Source organism: Pinus tabuliformis, chromosome 1_2 (genome assembly GCF_031772625.1).
Source record: "Pinus tabuliformis cultivar Carrire ecotype Pingquan chromosome 1_2, CPIR1, whole genome shotgun sequence".
Classification (NCBI taxonomy): Eukaryota; Viridiplantae; Streptophyta; class Pinopsida; order Pinales; family Pinaceae; genus Pinus; species Pinus tabuliformis.
Window position 1 is genome coordinate 617,596,110 of NC_142298.1, and position 20,816 is coordinate 617,616,925.

The 20,816-nt window shown below is 36.3% G+C and overlaps 1 pseudogene; it reads left to right on the forward strand.

The window, feature by feature from the left end:
• The first annotated feature begins 6,758 nt into the window (after positions 1-6,758).
• On the forward strand, positions 6,759-16,042 carry LOC149207149 (ABC transporter B family member 15-like; annotated as a pseudogene).
• Positions 16,043-20,816: the final 4,774 nt, after the last annotated feature.

Genomic DNA, 20,816 nt, shown 5'->3' on the forward strand with positions numbered 1-20,816 from the left:
TTTTTCTCTCGGCTGTATCATGTAGGTTCACTATAATTCCTACACGATCATCCTGTAGGTTTTCTTGAAATGGCATGTTTTGAGGCCGAATTTATAGAAAACCTCTAGGAAGTTACCAAAAACCTCCCAAGGGTATCCCACACCATCCAACCATCTCCTAAGCCTTCCATCCGACCTCCAACATCCTTAATTCACCTGCCACATCACCAAAAGAAACTAGTTTGCATACTTGATTTTGCGTGAAAAGACAAAAAGACAAAAACATATTTATTTTAGTCCCTTTACTTGCACATTAGTGATGTTTGATGCTTCTTAATTCCATGCTTAGAAAGTAGCATTTGGTTCATGATAATTTAGCATTATTGCAAAGCATAGCTTCTTGGCAGTTAATTAGGAAATGGTGTGATTTAGCATTGAATTTCTGTCACTTTCCTTGTACTTTCTTTCTTGCAATAGGTTAAGGTTCCATTTCGAACGTTTCATTTTATGCAATTAGTTTAGGATTTGACTTCAGTATATGCACTTCATTACATCATGAAAACAAAGGAATGACACAATGTATGTCGCACATACAGTGCCAACACCTCTTAAGTTTGTACGAACCCCACGTTGATAATTAAAGTCGATAGCCTTAGGAGTTTCAACATTCTTATTGCAATACCAAGGCTCATCAAATAGTCGTGGTTTTTTCCCACATTGGGTTTGCACATGAAAAGTCTTGGTGTTCATGTGTGCTGCTTATGTGTGTTGATTTATTCTGTTCACATATGTTTACTACTGAGTAAATGCATCACACTCTGATTTAAGACAATGAATTCATTGTTTATCAAAGTTTATTATATACACGTTGGTTTCATTGTTTATAGGTGCAGACATACACTGGTTAGTTTCAGCAAAATAGCATATACAATTTGAAAAAGAAAATCATTATTGTGAATGTTAAAATACTGATTCACCCCCCCCCCCCCCCCCCACCTAGAATTTTCCCCAATAATTGGTATCAGAGGAGGTCCTTCAGAAGAAGCTTGATCACTTGATGAGTATATGAGATTGTAAATTGCATGAAGAATCTAGGTGAAGAAATAAAGGAGGCTACTTTAGTAGACAAAATTTTAAGATCTCTATCTTCTAAATTTAAGTCAAAAGTATCTGCCATTCAAGAGAAGCAAGATCTACAATCTATTATTGTTGTTCAAATTCATGGAATTTTAACTTCCTTTGAAATGAGGAAAGGAGGTCCATCAAATATTAGAGAAGCCACTTTTAAAGCCTCGACAAAAGGAAAAGAAAAGGAATATCTCAAGGATTCAGGATATATATCAGAAGAAGATGATGTAAACTTTGTGAAGAAACTTCAACGAGGTTTCAGAAGATTCAGAGGTATGCTTCCCTTCAAATGTTTTGCTTGTGGTAGAGATGGACATTATGCTGCTAAATGTCCTCATAAAGATAATCATGACAAAGGAAAGGATTCTGAAAAAGGTAATAGAAAACAATTTGTTAATAGAAGAAGTTATTATATTCATGAAGATAGTTATGGCTTGTCTAATAGTGATGAAGATGAATCTAAACAAGATATTAAACTACTCATGGCTTATGAAAATGATGGTTTTATGGATTCCTTATAAGAGGAAGATTTTCTTGAATAAATCACTCAACTTAAAATCTGTTTGGAAAAAAATAATATGGTCATAGACACTTTGACACATCAACTCATTGAAAGAGAAAAGAACAATGAAAAATTGGAATGTGAAGTAGTGGGTCTAAGAAAAGAACTTGAGAAGACAACATCTTTGAATCTTAGATTTGTTAAAGGATCAGAAACCTTAGATGAAATCATCAAGGTTCTTATATAATAAAGACTGGTCTTGGACACACTGGAGAAACATCCCAACTAGAAAATCCTTCATCCATCACTAGAAGCTATCTTGATGCAACAAAAATGAGTGAACAATGCATCAATCCTTAGTAAAAGCCTAAAGGTACTCCCCAGGTAAATCATGCTCATTTTACTCCAAGGGAAGATCAATAGAAGCACCAACCAAAAGGAGAATGATACCAAAAGACTTTATGATCACATAAACTTCTTCTTTAATGGAGAATGTTTTTCATACCATAACTTTGGTCATAAGGCTGCTCAATGTGTTGCTTACAAAACTATCATGACTAGAGAAGCAAGAAAACAAAGGAGCATGATAGGAATCAACAAAATCTCTTATAATAACTTTTCTCCTCTTGAATATGAAATTGAATGTTCATTTTGCAATAACTTTGTTCATGAAGAATCTGAATGTAGGAGAAAATTTCGTCCAACAATTCAAAAGGAACAAACATCATCAAATTCCAAGGTATGGAAAAGGAAGGAATTTTAGTCAGAAAGATGTGGCATAGATTTGTTTGCAGAAGGACAAGAAAATTAGTGGTACATTGATAGAGGATTCTCTAAACACATGACAGGTGATAAAGATAAACTCCTTTCATATAAAGCTTTAGAAAAAAAAAAATATGTCTCTTTTGGAAATGACACACTAGCTGTCATTAAGGGTAAAGGTTTTGTTTATTTAAAAGAAAAGGTTAAAGTTGGAAATGTTAATTATGTTGATGGTTTAAATCATAACTTGTTGAGTGCTACTCAAATGTGTGATCAAGGAAATGAAGTTATGTTTCGATCAAAAGAATGTGTGGTTCGTGAGCTTGACACATGGAAGACCATAATAAAAGGTACAAGAACTCCAAGCAATCTATATTTACTAAAAGGAGGTCAAGAACAATGTTATCTAAGGAAAACAAAAGAGAATTTGTTATGGCATAGAAGATTGGGGCATCTAAGTTTTTCTCAAATAAGAAAAGCATGCAGGCTCAAGGCAGTTTGTGATCTTCCAGATATCATCATCCCAGAAAATACCATCTTCAAACTGTGTCAATTCAGTAAGAAAACTAGAGTTCAATTCAATGCCAAAGAAGGATCAGAAGTAATCCCCTTGAACTCATTCATATTGATTTTTGTGGGCCAACAAGGAAAAAGTCACCTCATGGAGAAAAATACTACATTTTATTCATTGATGATTTTTCTAGAATGTGCTAGATTGGTTTACTAAAGCATAAAGATGAAGCATTTGAAATGTTTAAAGTCTTCAAAGATTTAATTGAAAATGATTAGATTTAAAAATAAAATGTATGAGATCTGATGAGGGAGGAGAATTCATATTAGATGAATTTTTTGAATTTTGTGAACAACATGGAATAAAGAGACACTTCTCTTCTACCAGAACTCCTCATCAAAATGGCATGGTGGAATGAATGAATAGAATAGTTCAACGAATGGCTGGAGACATACTTGATGAATCTGGAACTTCTGACACCTTCTAGGGTGAAGTTGCACATATTGCAATAAATATTCTCAACAAAGCTCATGTTCATGTAAATAGTGATGAAACTCCATATGAAATCTGGTATGGTAAGGCTCCTACTGTAAAAAACTTCAGAGTTTTTGGAAGCAAATGTTTCATCAAAAAGACTGATGAAAAACTTGGTAAGTTTGAACCCAGAGCAAAGGAAGGAATATTTCTTGGTTATTCATCTAGAAGTAAAGGATACAAATGTTGTAATAAGAGACTCCAAAAAATGGTTGAATACATCGATGTTGTAATCGATGAACCATGTAGAAATATGGAACAGGTGAACTCAGCAAACGAAGATGATAATGATAAAGATGGTGAATGATTTCCCATATGAAATCGAAATGATATAGAGGAAGAAGCCAATGAAGCATCAGAAGAAGATACATCTGATAAGGAAAAGGCTCCATCTAGGTATGTTGAACAGAATCATCCAGAATCTCAAATTCTAGGAGAAAAAGGGTGTAGAGTACAGACAAGAAGAACTCTAGTAGGATCTTCTAGTTATCTATCATTATTATGGTCAATAGAGCCACAAAATGTCAATGAATCTAGTAGAGATGAATGTTGGGTTAAGGCCATGGATGAAGAACTAGACTAAATTGAAAAGAATGATACTTGGGAATTAGTTCCTAGACCTGATGATAAAAATGTTATGGGAAAAAAATGGATATTCAAGAATAAGTTGAATGAAAATGGAGAGGTTATTAGAATTAAAGTAATGCTTTTTTGTAAAGGGTATGCTCAACAAGAAGGTATAGACTTTGAAGAAACTTTTGCACCTGTTTCTAGACATGAAGCCATAAGAATGTTTCTTTCTCTTTCAAGTTTTTGAAAATTCAAAGTGTATCAAATGGATGTAAGATTTTCATTTCTTAATGGATATTTAGAAGAAGAAGTATGTGTTGAACAACCAGAAGGATTCATTCTGGGAAATGATGCAAAGCTTGTATGAAAACTCAAAAAGGCTCTATATGGAATGAAACAGGCTTCATGGGCATGGTATGATCGTCTTGACAAATATCTTCAACAAAAAGGTTTCATAAAAGGATTTTAAGACAAAAACTTATATACAAAATTGAGAATAATAAATTATTAATTATTGTTGTTTATGTTGATGATATCATCTTTGGCAGTAATGAAGAATCTATGAGTCAAAACTTTGCTTTTGTTATGAAGCAAGAATTTGAAATGTCTTTACTTGGAGAACTAACTTATTTTCTTGGTCTACAAGTACAACAAACAAAAGATGGAATCTTTCTTTCACAAACTAAATATCTCAAGAAGATTCTGAAGAAGTATGGAATGGAAGATTCTATACCAGTATGTACTCCAATGGTAAGAGGATGTAGTCTCGGCTCTAATGATGAATCTCCTACAATGAATCAACCAACATACAAATCTATGATTGGAAGTATACTTTATCTAATAGGTACCAGACCAGATATCATGCATGCAGTAGGAATTGTTGGAAGGTTCCAAGCCAATCCAAAGGAATCACATATTTAGGCTGTAAAAATAATATTCAAATATCTCCAAGGAATTCAAGACTTTGGTCTATGGTATCCTAAAGATACACATCTCACTCTTCATGCATATACAAATGTGGATTGGTCTGGAAATGTTGATGATCAAAAAAGCACTAATGGAGGTTAATTCTATATGGGATCATGATTAGTATCTTGGTTCAGCAAGAAAGAAAGTTTGATTTCCTTATCTATAGTTGAAGCAAAATATGTGGCTACTACATCTTGCTACACACACCTACTCTAGATGATGAAAATGTTACAAGATATTCAAATCACATGTTGTAGTATACTTGGGGGAATAGAATGGGGTACTAAGGGAGGTACCCAAGGGAATAATGTAATAATGAGAGGGGCCATGGTAATAAATAAAGTGGTTAACCCGTATCATGTAAGGGACCACAAGTAGTTAGCAATAATATAATAAGCCCATTGTATTAGATAGATGGACACCTTTTTCACTGATAATCAGACTATTCGAGCATGTTTCTCACTGACAGTCAGACTATCCTCAAATAAGGATCTTCAATCTGAACAACAACAACTACAAAAAATGGTATATGGGTTTTGGCATGCCAAGAGTGGACAACGTGGCTACAAAATACCTTAGTGTTTTTAATTCCATGGGAGTCTCCTTATGTTTTATGTCAGATCAGACTCTGGTTCATTAATGAAAATAAGAAGAGCCTTCTTCGCGTGTGATAATAAATCTAGTAAATTGGTAAATATCATTAAAATCATTTATTTAACAAAGCTTCGACCATATGGAAAATATACATGTTTGTCACCCATGAAGATGGGGAACAACCTATGGTTTTATCCTGGCAGCGCGAAGCAATTTGTGTTGATGTGCATGAATCATGGCGGAGCAGAGCAATTTGTAATGATGTGCATGAATCATGTTACGGAAGGTGAGCAATTTGTGTTGATGTGCATGAATGATGGAAAATATACATGTTTGTCACCCATGAAGATGGGGAACAACCTATGGTTTTATCCTGGCAGAGTGGAGCAATTTGTGTTGATGTGCATGAATCACGGCGGAGCAGAGCAATTTGTAATGATCTGCATGAATCATGTCACGGAAGGCGAGCAATTTGTGTTGATGTGCATGAATCATGTCGGAGTAGAGCAATTTTCCTATAATCTCCAATTACAGGCTTCCACTGAAATTTATGACTAGTAGTTTAAATGCTTCCACGTCAAATCAAATCTACAGATTTAAATTTTTTGAATGAAGCCTATAGTATAGCCGGAAATATCGCAAAGCAATCACTTTCTTTAGTTAGAACAGTCTTCACTTTCGTTGGAGAGAAGAGGGCAATGACCAAGTTCTCGGATGCGCTTAATGCAACTGTAAAGCTTGGGCTTAAGCAAGGTCTTCTGAAAGGCTTGGCAGTAGGGAGCACAGGAGTGAGCTTCTGTATTACGGCATTTAACGCTTGGTACGGTAGCAGATTAATTATGTTTCATGGCGCAATCGGAGGAATGATTATGTCAAGTTCTGTTTCTCAACTTACCGGAGGCTTGTAAGCTTTCTTCATCTCCTTTTCTCTCTTCCTCAATTGTTTCTATAATTGATTCTAGAATGGCAAGTTTACATCATTTTTGGAAGTTTGATCCAAATTGCTGGAATCGCTGTTGCAATTTACCATATTTTCGGGATTTTGATCAAGATGTCTGGAGTCACCAATGTGCATGCAGAGATCTAGGGACTGCGCTTCTGTATATCAGATACTTTTCAGAAGCACGTGTTGCTAGTAAACGCATCTTTGATATGATCGATAGACAACTAATTATTGATTGTGAAGATACAAAGGGTAAAATACTTCAAGAGATCAACGGTGAAGTTGAATTTAGAAATGTGGAGTTTGCATATCCATCTCGACCAGAGTCCATGATATTTCACAATTTCTGTCTAACCATTCCCGCAAAGAAGACCGTTGCGTTGGTGGGAGGAAGCGGGTCAGGAAAATCTACAGTTGTGGCGTTGATAGAGAGGTTCTATGATCCGCTCGCTGGAGGGATTTTCCTGGATAGAGTGAACACCAAAATGCTACAGTTGAAATGGTTCCGTTCCCAGATTGGACTAGTAAGTCAAGAACCTACACTTTTTGCCACATCAATCAAGGAGAACATTCTATTCGGAAAGGAGGGTGCCAGCATGGATGAGATTGTCGGTGCCGCTGCGTCTTCCAGTGCTCACAATTTCATAAGCCAACTACCAGATGGTTATGACACACAGGTAAAAATTATCTTTTCTTTCTCATCCTCCATTTCTAGCAAGTGCTGTCGATTTGAATTTCCTTTCATTTGGGCAATACAGGTGGGTGAGCGCGGAGTCCAGATGTCGGGAGGGCAAAAGCAACGTATAGCTATTGCAAGAGTTATGCTCAGGGATCCTCGTCTGCTTCTTCTAGACGAGGCCACAAGTGCTCTAGATTCAGAGTCGGAGAAGATTGTTCAGGGTGCTCTAGAGCAAGCTTCAGTCGGACGCACAACTATTATAGTTTCTCATCGCCTCTCCACCATCCGCAACGCCGACATGATCGCGGTGGTTCAAAATGGTCATGTGATCGAGACAGGTACGCATGAAGATCTGATCTGTAAACCCAACGTAGCATATGCTACTTTGGTGCAGCTGCAACAGGCCGCGGCCGATGACCCAGATGAGCGATTCGAAGGCCCCACTATACTAGGCCAGTCATTGAGAGCAACGAGCTCTAGCATCTATATTAGATCGAGTTCGAACAAGTCCATATCTAGCCCGAACGCGTCCGAATCAGTCCAGCGAAAACTCAGAGATGAACATCAACTTCTGTCCGCCCCTTCATTCGATCGACTGCTTCTTTTAAATGCTCCGGAACGGAAACATGCTCTTTTAGGCTGTGTAGGAGCCTTAGGTTTTTGAGCAGTTCAACCTACCTATTCCGTTTTCTTTGGGGCAATTATATCTGCACTTTTTCTCCACGACCATGACCAAATCAAATCCAGAATCAAAGTATATGCCTCCATTTTTGTTGCCATGGGAGTAATATCGCTCATACTGAACGTGTTGCAGCATTACAAATTTGGAGCTATGGGGGAGTATCTTACTAAAATAATTCGATAGCGGATACTATCCAAGATCCTTACATTCAAGGTTGGGTGGTTCGACAAGGATGAGAATTCTAGCAGAGCTATTTTCTCGACTCGCAACTGACACTAATGTGGCGAGTACCTGACCTAAATGTTTTAATATTTCTAATAATGTTGTGAATCATGTTACAGTTTTCTAATGATTAGAGTGTTCTATTTGTATTAAAGGTGAGATCCCTGGTTGGAGATCGTATATCGTTAATTCTACAAACTTCGTCCGCTTTGACAGTACCCTTATCCGTAACTTTGATTTTAGAATGGCGCCTTGCACTTGTAATAATTGCAGTGCAACCCATCATAATATCATGTTTTTATGCTAGAATGGCTCTCCTCAAGACCATGTCTCAAAAGGCTCTCAAAGCTCAAGATACAGGCAGTCAACTCGTAACAGACGTTGTTGCTAACCATCGTACTATTAGTGCCTTCTCTTCATAGGACAAGATTCTCTCTCTCTTCGAAAAGACTCAAGAAGGACCTTGGAGAGACAGTATCAAAGAATCTTTGTTTGCAGGATGTGCCCTGGGAGCATCACAATGCATCACTATAGCTAATGTCGCTCTGGACTTCTGGTATGGGGGACACCTTCTAGCGAAAAGACAAATCACCCCCGAAACTCTTTCCGAAGTTTTCTTCATTCTGATGAGCATTGGAAGAGTGATAGGAGAAGTAGGAACTATGACGGCGACATCGCTATAGGCTCTGATGCAGTTAAATCCGTCTTTGGCATTCTGTGTTGGGAATTTTTCTGGGAAAATTTCAAAAACAAATTAACTGAACATAGAGACAATGCTCTGTTTTTTCTCCAAGATCTTAACACAGAGAAGATATAACTGATTTCTGATAACAGAGTATTACATACACCCACAAAAGCTTTGTATTCATTAAAATAAAATGCCTGATACAAAATTCATCCTCTTTCTCTCAGAGGGATTCACCAAAAACATTTCAGCAAAATTACTCTGCCTCTTTATGAAAAGATTTACACTTCTGTGTGTAAAGTTTTCATTTACATTTACTGCTGTAAATAAAAAAAATTCTTACATATCCATTCTTCACATTACATTTCAATCAACAAAAATACATATGTGGTGCTGCATATATTTTCCTCACGCTGCTGCGTTTACACAATACATTTCATTGCTATGCGTTTCAATGCAAATGCTCCACACACAAATAAATTTCCACGCTGCCCATGTTCTTCTATGTTTGCACTGCTGTGCGTTTCACAATATGTTTTCAATAAAAGGTCAACAAACAACAAAACATAACATAATATATAAAATGCGTTTTTACTATGCCCATACCTCCGTAAGAAAAAAAAAAACATTAAAATTAAAAATCTTTACCAATACTCTACGAACACATTTAATTTCATTTATATTTTACCGGCGGTCAACCAAAAACTTCACGCAATGTCATTCCCTACAGGCCTGAATGCAGCTTTGGATTAATTGGACGGTGGGCAGCCTTCCTTCCAATCAAACGGTTCGGAACAATATCGGATGGGCCTTTTCTACTGAACTTTACATCCCGATGAAAAATGGATTTTGGAAAAGTACAATGAACATGCGTCAAAAAGTGATTGCATCGGGTGCGTTTGGAGGAAAACCACTTTTCGTGAAAAGTAGTCCGATAAGGTCTGGTGGTTTTGTGCATTAAATGCAGCATGGCAAGTTGAAATTAATATTTCAACACTCCCCTTTAATTTCAACTGCTGGGTTATCAGTCATACCCAAACACTTCCTCAAAAATTTGAAGCTTTTCTGGTCCAATGGCTTTGTCAAAATGTCTGCAACCTGATCCTGAGTCCTGCAATGTTGTAAAACAATTTCTCCATTGCTTACCAATTCCCTGATGTAGTGAAACCTTGTGTCGATGTGTTTCGTTCTCTTATGAACATGGAATTCTTGGATAATGCAATAGCTGAGCTATTGTCACAAAAAATCATTGTTCCTTTTGCCTGCTCTTGGCCTAAGCTTCTTAACATTCTTCTCATCCAAACTGCTTGACATGCTGCTGCTGTAGCTACCACATATTCAGCCTCTGCTGTAGACAATGCTACAATAGGTTGTTTCTTAGAAGCCCATGAAATGGCTCCTGAACCCATGTGAAAAACATAACCGGATGTGCTTTTCCGATCATCTACACTTCCAGCCCAATCGCTATGAGTGTATCCAATTAAATCTGAACATTCTGAAGCAGTATATAAAATGCCAAATCTTTTTGTACCTTTAACATACCTCATAATCCTTTTTGTTGCCTGCCAATGAGTTTCTTTTGGCCTCTCCATGAATCTGGAAATTAAACTAATAGCAAACATTATATCTAGCCTAGTTGCAGTCAAATACATTAGGCTGCAAACTATGCTCTTATACAAGCTAGGATCAAAATCCTTGCTGCTCTCCTCTTTGCTAAGTTCTAATCCTATCACTATGGGAGTGATTGATGCCTTGCTGTCCTGCATATTAACTCTGCTCAACACTTCATTTACATATTTTGCTTGTGAGATAAAAATTCCATTTTCATTTTGATCTACTTCTATTCCTAAGAAGTATCTCGGCAAACTCATGTCAGTCATCTCAAATTCTTCTTTCATGACTCATTTGAAATTTTTAATGAGGTAGTCATCATTACCTGTAAAAATCACATCATCAACATACAACACTACAATTAAAATTTTACCATCCTTTTCTTTGATGTAGAGGGTGGGTTCTCCCTCACACTTTGCAAATTCATTTTCCAGTAGATAGGAATCTATCCTACTGTACCATGCTCTTGGTGCTTGCTTCAACCCATAAAGAGCTTTCTTCAATCTGCACACTTTGTGCTCTTGGCCTTTCTTTTCATAGCCTAGAGGTTGCTCAATATAAACCTCTTCCATTAACACTCCATTTAGGAATGCTGACTTCACGTCCATTTGGTAAACTTTCCACTTGTTTTGTGCTGCTATGGACAACACTGCTCTCACGGTTTCCATTCTTGCAACCGGTGCGAAAGTTTCCTCATAGTCTCTCCCATACTGCTGCTTGTATCCTTTGACAACCAGCCTTGCCTTGTGCCTTTCTATCTTGCCTTCAGCATTACTTTTGGTCTTGTAGACCCATTTAACTCCAATGACTTCTTTACCTTTTGGTAGCTCAACTAAATCCCATGTCTTGTTTCTTTCTATGGCATTCATCTCCTCATCCATAGCTTCTATCCATTTCTTATCTTTAATTTCATCTTCGAAATGAATAGGGTCATCAACATGACAATACAAAGAAAACAAGGAATTCATTCCTTCATCATAAATATCACTTAAATTTCTGAATTTCTTACCTCTTTCATTTGGTGTGCAAGTGCTTGAAGATGCACTTGAATTTCCTCCTTGTGGTGTGCTTGGAGAAGCACTTTCATTTCTCCTCAAGGGTGTCTCTTGCTGTCCTTGTGTTGGCGCTGCTGTTTGGGGATGTGTTTCAGCCATCTCCTCATCATCTTCATCATGAGACAAACAGTTTTTAACATTCACTGTTTTCTCTATGCTTCCATCCCAAGCTTCCTCCTCAATGAACTGAACATCTCTGCTCACAAAAAACTTCTTGGTAGATGGGATATACAACCTGTAAGTTTTGGATTCCTCACTGTATCCAATGAAAATACATTTCTCCCCTTTGTTGGCCAACTTCTTCCTTAGCTGATCTGGAATGTGTGCATAGGCCACACATCCAAAAACCTTCATGTGGGTAACTCCTTGCTTTCTCCCACTCCATGCTTCTTCCAGCACTCTATTCATCACTGCTTTTGTTGGACACCTATTCAAAATATATACTGCACAGTGTATAGCTTCAGCCCAATAATCATTTGGCAAATGATTTTCCTTTAACATACTCCTCGCCATGTCCATGATGGTCCTATTTTTTCTTTCAGCAACTCCATTTTGCTGAGGGGTGTACCTTTCTGTAAATTGCTTGTGTATTCCATTTTCTCTACAAAACCGTAGGAATTCTTTGGAGATATACTCAGCTCCTCTGTCAGTTCTCAAAACTTTGATGCGTAGCCCACTTTGATTTTCCACAAGTGCTTTGAAATTTCGAAATTTTTCAAACACTTCACTTTTGTTCTTCAGAAAATAAACTCAAGTCTTTCTAGTGAAATCATCAATGAATGTTAGAAAATATTGGCTGCCTGCTAGTGATGGAGTTTGCATTGGTCCACATAAATCTGAGTGGACAATTTCTAAGGGTGCTTTTGCCCTTATGCTTTTCCCTAATGGAAAACTTTCTCTGTGTTGTTTCCCCAAAATACAACCTTCACAAAGGCTGTCCGGTTTTTCTATCAATGGTAATCCTCTTACCATTCCTTTTCTACTCAACAAGTTAAGACCTCCAAAGTTGAGATGTCCAAATCTCAAGTGCCACAACCAGTTTTCATCCTTTGGTATGCTTTGGAAAGCCTCTTGGGTAACTGCTGCAATTACTTCTTTGTTTCTCAAATCTGCCCTTATTCTAAGAGGGAACATCTTGTTCCTTGTCATCTTTACTTCAACAATACATCGTTTGCTGGGTGCTCTATCCATGATGGTGCATACATCATTCACAAAGAAAACATTGTAACCCTTTTGAACAAGTTGTCCAATACTTAAGAGGTTACACTTCATTCCAGGAACATAATAGACATCTGCTATGGTTTTCTTTTCACCTTTCTTTGTAAATATTTTTACTTCTCCTTTTCCCATAACAAAAATTTTACTATCAGTCCCAAGTGTGACTTGTGATTTCACATTTTGATCTAAAGCAGAAAATAGGGCTATGTTTCCTGTCATATGGTTGTTGCAACCAGAGTCTAGAAACCATATATCATCACTGTTTGTTTCAGCCATGTTACAAGCTAAAAGCACATTATCTTGGATGATATTTTCTCTAGTAATATTTGCAGTAGATCTATTATTTATATCATGCTGCTTCTTCCTACACTCATTTGCATAATGCCCATATTTTTTACAATAATAACATTGGACATTGGATTTTTCATACCTTTGTCCTTGAGCATGATGTTGTCCTCTTTGTTGGCTGCTGCCTTGGCCTTGGTTCTGATTTGGATTGCTGCCTCTTCCTTGAGCATTTACTGGATTGTTCCTTCCACCTCTGTTTTGGCTTCTGCCTCTTCCTCTCTTGTTTCCTCTGCCTTGACCTCTTCCTCTTCCAAAGGACATCTGAGTCTTGAAGGCTTGCTCTAGAGATAAGTTTTCATTTTTACTCAACCTCTGCTCATGTGTTATTAGTGATGCATGAAGTTCATCAACTAAAAACTTTGTGAGATCCTTTGTCTCTTCTATGGTGGTGACAATCACATCGAAATTTGAGGGTAGGACCCTCAATATTTTCTCCACAATCCTCCTTTCTTCAAGAACTTCTCCATGAGTCCTTATTTGTGTGACCAGACCAATCACATGTGTGAAGAATGAGTCAATATTGTCTGACTCCTTCATGCACAGGTTCTCAAAATCTCTCCTCAACAATTGTAGTTTTGTTGTCTTCACTTTCTCCATGCCTTGATAGGTTATCTTGAGAGTTTGCCATGCTTCTTTGGATGTCTTTACTGCTGCTATCCTTGGAAACACACTCTCATGAACTGCTTGATAAAAAAATACGAGGGCTTTTGAATCCTTCTTCCTATTGCTCTTCAATAGATCTTTCCCTGCCTGAGTTAACCTATTAAACTCATCTTCATCTGCTGGTTCTTCAAAACCATCCTCAACTAATTCCCATAAATCTTGAGAAGCAAACAGGGCTCTCATGGTTATTGCCCAATAGTCATAGTTTTTCCCATTAAACTATGGGAGCTGAGTATTAAACATACCCATGCTAGTGCTGGTGCTGTCCATTCCTTGCATTCTCAGCTATGCTTCTAATATTTGACTGTGTTTAAAAAAAAAAAAATCACTGACTGTTTCCTCAACAACAACACAAAAAAAACTTTGAGAAATACCTTGGATTCTTTTGCCTGAGACTTCACTCTGTTGGAGAAGTTGTTGTAGCGAAAAAACTCATTCCTTCAGCTTCTTTGACACCTTCAAAGAGCCTGGATATGCTCCGATACCACTATTGGGAATTTTTCGGGGAAAATTCCAAAAACAAATTAACTGAACACAGAGACAATGCTCTTTTTTTCTCCAAGATCTTAACACAGGGAAGCTATAACTGATTTCTGAGAACAGAGTATTACATACACCCACAAAAGCTTTGTATTCATTAAAATAAAATGCCTGATACAAAATTCATCCTCTTTCTCTCAGAGGGATTCACCAAAAACATTTCAACAAAATTACTCTGTCTCTTTATGAAAAGATTTACACTTCTGTGTGTAAATTTTTCATTTACATTTACTGCTGTAAATAAAAAAAAATCTTACATATCCATTCTTCACATTACATTTCAATCAACAAAAATACATATGCGGTGCTGCATATATTTTCCTCACGCTGCTGCGTTTACACAATACATTTCATTGCTATGCGTTTCAATGCATATGCTCCACACACAAAGAAATTTCCACGCTGCCCCTGTTCTTCTATGTTCGCACTGCTGTGCGTTTCACAATATGTTTTCAATACAAAGTCAACGAACAACAAAACAAAACATAATACATAAAATATGTTTTTACTATGCCCATACCTCCGTAAGAAATAAAAAACATTAAAATTAAAAATCTTTACCAATACTCTACGAACACATTTAATTTCATTTATATTTTACCAGCGGTCAACCAAAAACTTCACGCAATGTCATTCCCTGCAGGCCTGAATGCAGCTTTGGATTAATCGGATGGTGGACAACCTTCCTTCCAATCAAACGGTTCAGAACAATATCGGACGGGCCTTTTCTACCGAACTTTATGTCCCGATGAGAAGTGGTTTTTGGAAAAGTACAATGAACACGCGTCAAAAAGTGATTGCATCGGGTGCGTTTGGAGGAAAACCACTTTTCGTGAAAAGCAATCCAATAAGGTCTGCTGGTTTTGTGCATTAAATGCAGCATGGCAAGTTGAAATTAATATTTCAACATCCTGGACAAAGAGAGCCAGATAAACCCGGACGACGAGATGGGTGAGAAAATGGATAAGATAGAAGGAGGCGTGGATCTGAGAAATGTGGACTTTGTTTATCTAGCTCATCTAGATGTTATGATCTTCAAGAACTTCTGCTTAAGCGTAAAGGCTGGATAAAGCATGGCACTTGTAGGACAAAGAAAATCTGGAAAATCGACCATCATTGGATTAATTGAAAGGTCTTACGATCCCCTAAAAGGATCTGTGAAAATCGATGGCAGTGACATCAGGAGGTTCAATTTGAAGAGTCTGAGAAATCACATTGCTCTGGTCGGTCAGGAACCCACCCTGTTTGGAGGAAGCCTTCGGGAAAACATTCTCTACGGAAAAGAGAAGGCAAGCGAGGTGGAGATGATCGAAGCTGCAAAGGCTGCAAATGCTCATGACTTCATCAGGTAAATACTGCAATTGTTGAATTGAAAGAGAATGTTTATGCAGTAAATTACAACATACTGAATCAACTGCAATCAAAATTATTGTTTATGGAATAGGGATTTATTGAACCAGATCAGTGAAATAAACTTGGATTTGTGCAGCTCTTTGAAGGACGGCTACGAAAAAAACTGCAGAGACAGAGGAGTTCAATTATAGGGAGGACAAAAGCAAGGCATTGCGATAGCCAGGGCAATAATCAAGAATCCAAGCATATTACTGCTGGACGAGGCAACAAGCACGTTGGACAGCCAGTCAGAGAAGATTGTTCAAGAGACGCTCGATAAAATTATGGTGGGAAGAAGGAGCATTGTGGTAGCTCATCGACTGACCACCATTCAGAATGCAGATTCGATTGTTGTGATTGAAGGTGGGAAAGTGGTTGAGCAGGGAAGTCGTTCTTATTTGATGAGCAAAGGAGAAGGCAATCCATATCACTCTCTTGTCAACATGCAGCGTTGAGAAAAGGAGAAGGCAATCCATATCAGTCTCTCTAGCGGCGGAGAAGGCAATCCATATCACTCTCTTGTGAACATGTAGCGGTTATCCTTAAGTCTATTGTAGATTCCCGGAATATTTCGGGATCCGACGGATATAATATGGTTAATTTTTTAACCACGCCCATATCTATCAAATATCAAAATATTCCGAGAATCTACATTCGACTTAACCCCACCGTGCAGCGACGCCACCACTAGATCCTCATCTTCCTCATGCAACTCATGAGCCACGTCGTTAATCTTTCTTTGGGGCTTCCCCTAAATATTGAATTTAGAATCCCTGCGAATATAGCTCGCTTTATCGAATGAAAATTTTACAAGAAATGTTTTTTTACAAAGAACCTTAACGATCACGTAAAATATTTTGACCGTATTTCTATTTCATTATTATTCGAAAATATATTTATTTAATTATTTATTTATTGGAATGTAAAATTTATATAAATTTTATAGTTCATATATATTATACTAAAATCAATGCTTATTAATAGTAATCCAACCTCCCTAACTCAATGATGTTTCGATCTTTAATGTGTTATTTTGTTCACTAGCCAAAATGTTACAAAATATATATTAACATTTGTAATATGAAAATTTGGATATAGAAGAAATTCAATACTAAATAATTACTATTATGATTAAACATTTTTCAATATAATATATAAATTTGTTAAATAGTTTTTATTCTAAAATATAATAAAAATGATTCTTTGGGGTAGCTTAATTGGCAATGGCCGTGGAAACGAAATTTCACCAACCAAAAGTCTTCGATTCAAATCTATCTTGTGCTATCCCCAATCCAGGCGAGAAGTTAGACATGATGAAGATATAATCTTACCAAGTTTATAAAAAAAATATAATGAAAATAAAAAAATATGCATTTGAGTTTTCAAATTTTAATTATTTCAAATTAGTAAACAAATGTAGGAGGATTTGGGTTTTTATATTTTTATATATTATATGGAGTTGTAAATTCATAATTTCTTTTTTTAATATTGAGAAATGAAAATATTTTAGTAGCCTGGTTACAAATTAAAATTAATTATGGATTATGGGAGAATTAATTAATTAAAAGTGACTAACTAAAAATAAGTATTATAAGTCACTCTAATAAAAGAAGAAAATGACCCATGATATTTGAATGACCTATAGTATTATGATAGTCCATGACTATCAAAGGAGATGAGAGCTCACTCGTGTGTGCATTCATCTTGGAGCTTATAGGGTAAGAGCCCACATTATGTAGAGGATTAGTTTGATGGTCATTCATTTTCGAGCTTGTTAAGGTGAGAGCCCACATTATGTAGAGGGTTAGTTTTGATGGTCAGTGATCCAACCTAGTTGATCTAGTAAAGAGAGACTTTGGTATTGAGAGATATACCATAGCCACTCAATGAGGAGTGATTGATCAGATTCCTCATTGATGCTTAGAAAAATTGAGATTTTGGAGCAATGGTGAGAAGGATGAAGCAACACATAATTGAAAATCGAGGAATCTAGAGAGAGAAAATTTCTCTAAATTATCTATTTGTTAGGTTCCTATGAATTTTGATGTGATTTGCTTCTTAATAATAAATAAATAAATAGTTGTGGTTTCATAGTGAATTTGTCTGTACACTTTGCAATTATTGATTTTAAATCAATCAAATCCTTGGCAAGAATTATTATGTGCTTCCCTTGAAGAAATTTCATAGAATAATTTCTAGGAAATTAAAATAAATTTAAAAAGGATACTGCATTAGTATTGGAGCCAATTTTCCTAGATTTTTCTGGGTTGCAATGTATAACCAAAACCCATAGCAGTAAAGCCGACTTGTCACCATATTACGACAAACAATTTTCTAAAGGATTTTGCGAGATTTAGTCTCATAGATTCACGAAACAATTCCTTCAAAGAATTCCTTCAATGAAATAATATTTGTAGCTTAATCTCTCATTTTGCATTTGATTTAATTAGTGGTGATTTCTAGTTGTATAAATTCTAGTGTTTTATTTCCCAAAAATAAATTGTGCCACAAAATTTATGTAGCAAACCCTTGAATTTCTATGGTGTTTTTCCAGCAAAAAATTATGCCATAGAATTTCTTAAACAAACCCTTGAACATTGTGAAGATTTTCTTTAATGGATGTTGGCATATTTAGCAATAATGGAAAGGGGAAAGCATAATATCCCTTGAAAATTCTAAAGAGGAATTTGAAAAATTTCATGTTCATTGGCTCATGGATGCTAGATGGAACCAAGCCTTAGAAGGCCTCATACATGCCATCAATAACTTGGTAGGAGGGAAACAACAATTTAGCAATACTTTAATGGGTTCTTTGGGCAGTGATGTTCTTCTGGAAAAAATAACAAGATAAATTAGCAAACCTTTCTACAAAGGAGTTCATATCTCTCTTCAGCAACAGCATGTGAGTGATCTGTAGAAAGAAAATGATGTGGGAAATTTTCTCTTTGTACTTGGGTCAAATTTAGAGTTTATGTAGATAGGGGATGTTCACTCTCAGTTGGAGGATTTGGATACATGCTTGTCCAAAGTAGCCCAATTTGATTGTAGGATATTAATTTGGGAAGTAAAGCCATAGATGCTTTCCTTTATCTAGCACAAGTTCATGGAATATCCTTGTAAGGAGGTAAGACTTGCAATTGCTTCTTGCCTCTATGATATCATAAGCATAACTACTATTATTCGCCCTACAACAAAACAATTCTAAGAATGGTGTTATAACTGATTGTGGAGAGCTTCCAAGAATTGTAGGATATTGAGGACTTTACCTTTGGTAAGAAAATCAAGATCTTGGATATAGTGGCCAGAACAAAAATGTGTGCCAATATGTTCACTCTAGATTGCAATAATTTGATTTCATATACTACATTATGTCTTCACCAACATTAGAGAATATCACCCAAGCATTGTAAAGGCCAACATGCAAAATATTTTTTCTTTGATTTCAAGTGATGATCATGTCTTTTGCAAGTAGTTGCAATTGAAGGTGCTGGCTATTCTAAGGAAAAATAAGTTGTTTCACCTGTTTCCCATGGACTCTTAGGAAGATTGGTTGAGATAAACCTTAAATGGTTTAAAATATAACTAACTGAAAGAGAGTTAAGTTTAATGGGGTTGTAGGCTACATATTATGCCAACAAGGGTAAGAACTAGAGGGGAAGGAAGCAAAATTTTTAATCACAATAGGAAAGAATAACAACTTGCCACTGTTGAGGAATTAGTAAAGGAAAATATTTGTTGCAGTCAAAGGGTGCTAAGGACAAAGGAGTAGGTGAAATCGCAAAGTGTAGGGTCAATTCCATACGCTAAGAAGAAAAGATGTTAGTTGAGGAGGAACTGATAGAAGAGAAAAAACCTAGTGAAGCACAATCCTCATCATCTGTAGATACCATAACACAAGAGGATGATGGAAGTGGTGATCCCTAAGACAGAGCGCAGGAGCTATAAATGTGTCAAGAAGCCACAAATTTGTAGGATCTTGTAGGAGGCCTCTTAGAAATAATGCAAAAACTCAGGAGGCCAAAGTTAACAATATTGAAGAAGGATAGTGAGCTTGAAAAATGGAGGTCATAAATGCAAGGTCAGTTGTTAAACTTTATAGTATTGAGGAGTAGTTAAAACACCTTAGAGGGAAACAACAAAAACATGCTCTTAAGTTGCTCTTAACAAGAGGAGGAGGTGAGATGTACAATAACCCTCTTCAGAGGTACATAAGCAAGGCTTGCAAAACATGGAGTTCACAATTGTAGAAGGTGATTGATGGATGGTACAAGGAAGCATGAATCTGATCTTATGGGTTGTTAAAGATTGATGATAAGTATATCAAGATACAAAATCAGAAATTAGAACTATGTTGTAGTGGCATCTTAGTTATAATCAGAATTGTAACATCCATGACCCTGAATTAGGAAATGCTACTCACCCAAAACCCAAATTTTATCAAAAATTCCTATAGAAGGACATAATTTATGATTCCAATTATCAAACCCTAGCTAAATTCCATTACCAATGAGATACAATTGTACCCAATGGTTGACAGTGACTAGTAACTATACCAATTTCCTTTTCATTTTCCATTCCAACCCATGATTGTAACTATACGTGGGTAGGAGTTACTTACCCAACTTTAGCATTTCCAAGTTTTCCTAGAAAAACAACCAATTTAATTGCAACACCTCATTTATGCATAAATTGATGCCATAATGCATAATACCCATGAGTTGTATAGAAAATACTTGCTAATTAACCTTGATGTGTAAAATATGGGCACAACGCAAACATAGGAAAATATACATATATACATATTTAACCTTTAATAAACATAAATTAAACAAGGTTTAACATTAATTACATAATCCCTACGCAACATAACTAGTATGGATGTAACCAGAAATAATTAGAGAGGGGCCAAGCCATAAATGGATCAAACTCTAACAACATATTCAATATGCATGTAATCAATTTCAAGCAATTAACACCATGGAATCCATTCTAAGCATAAACAGGTACCATGTATTGATTCAACATTTAACCACACATTGCATGAACAATTATATACATTAATTATTTCTTGCATAGTGGAATAATCATAAATATAGAACCCACACTAATATTTACAGGAAAACATGGCACATAAACATAAATCAATACACATGGCACATGAACACTTATTTGTAATAGAAATCCAATTTGTTGCAAGCCTTACACATTCCACCCATTCATAGACCTCAT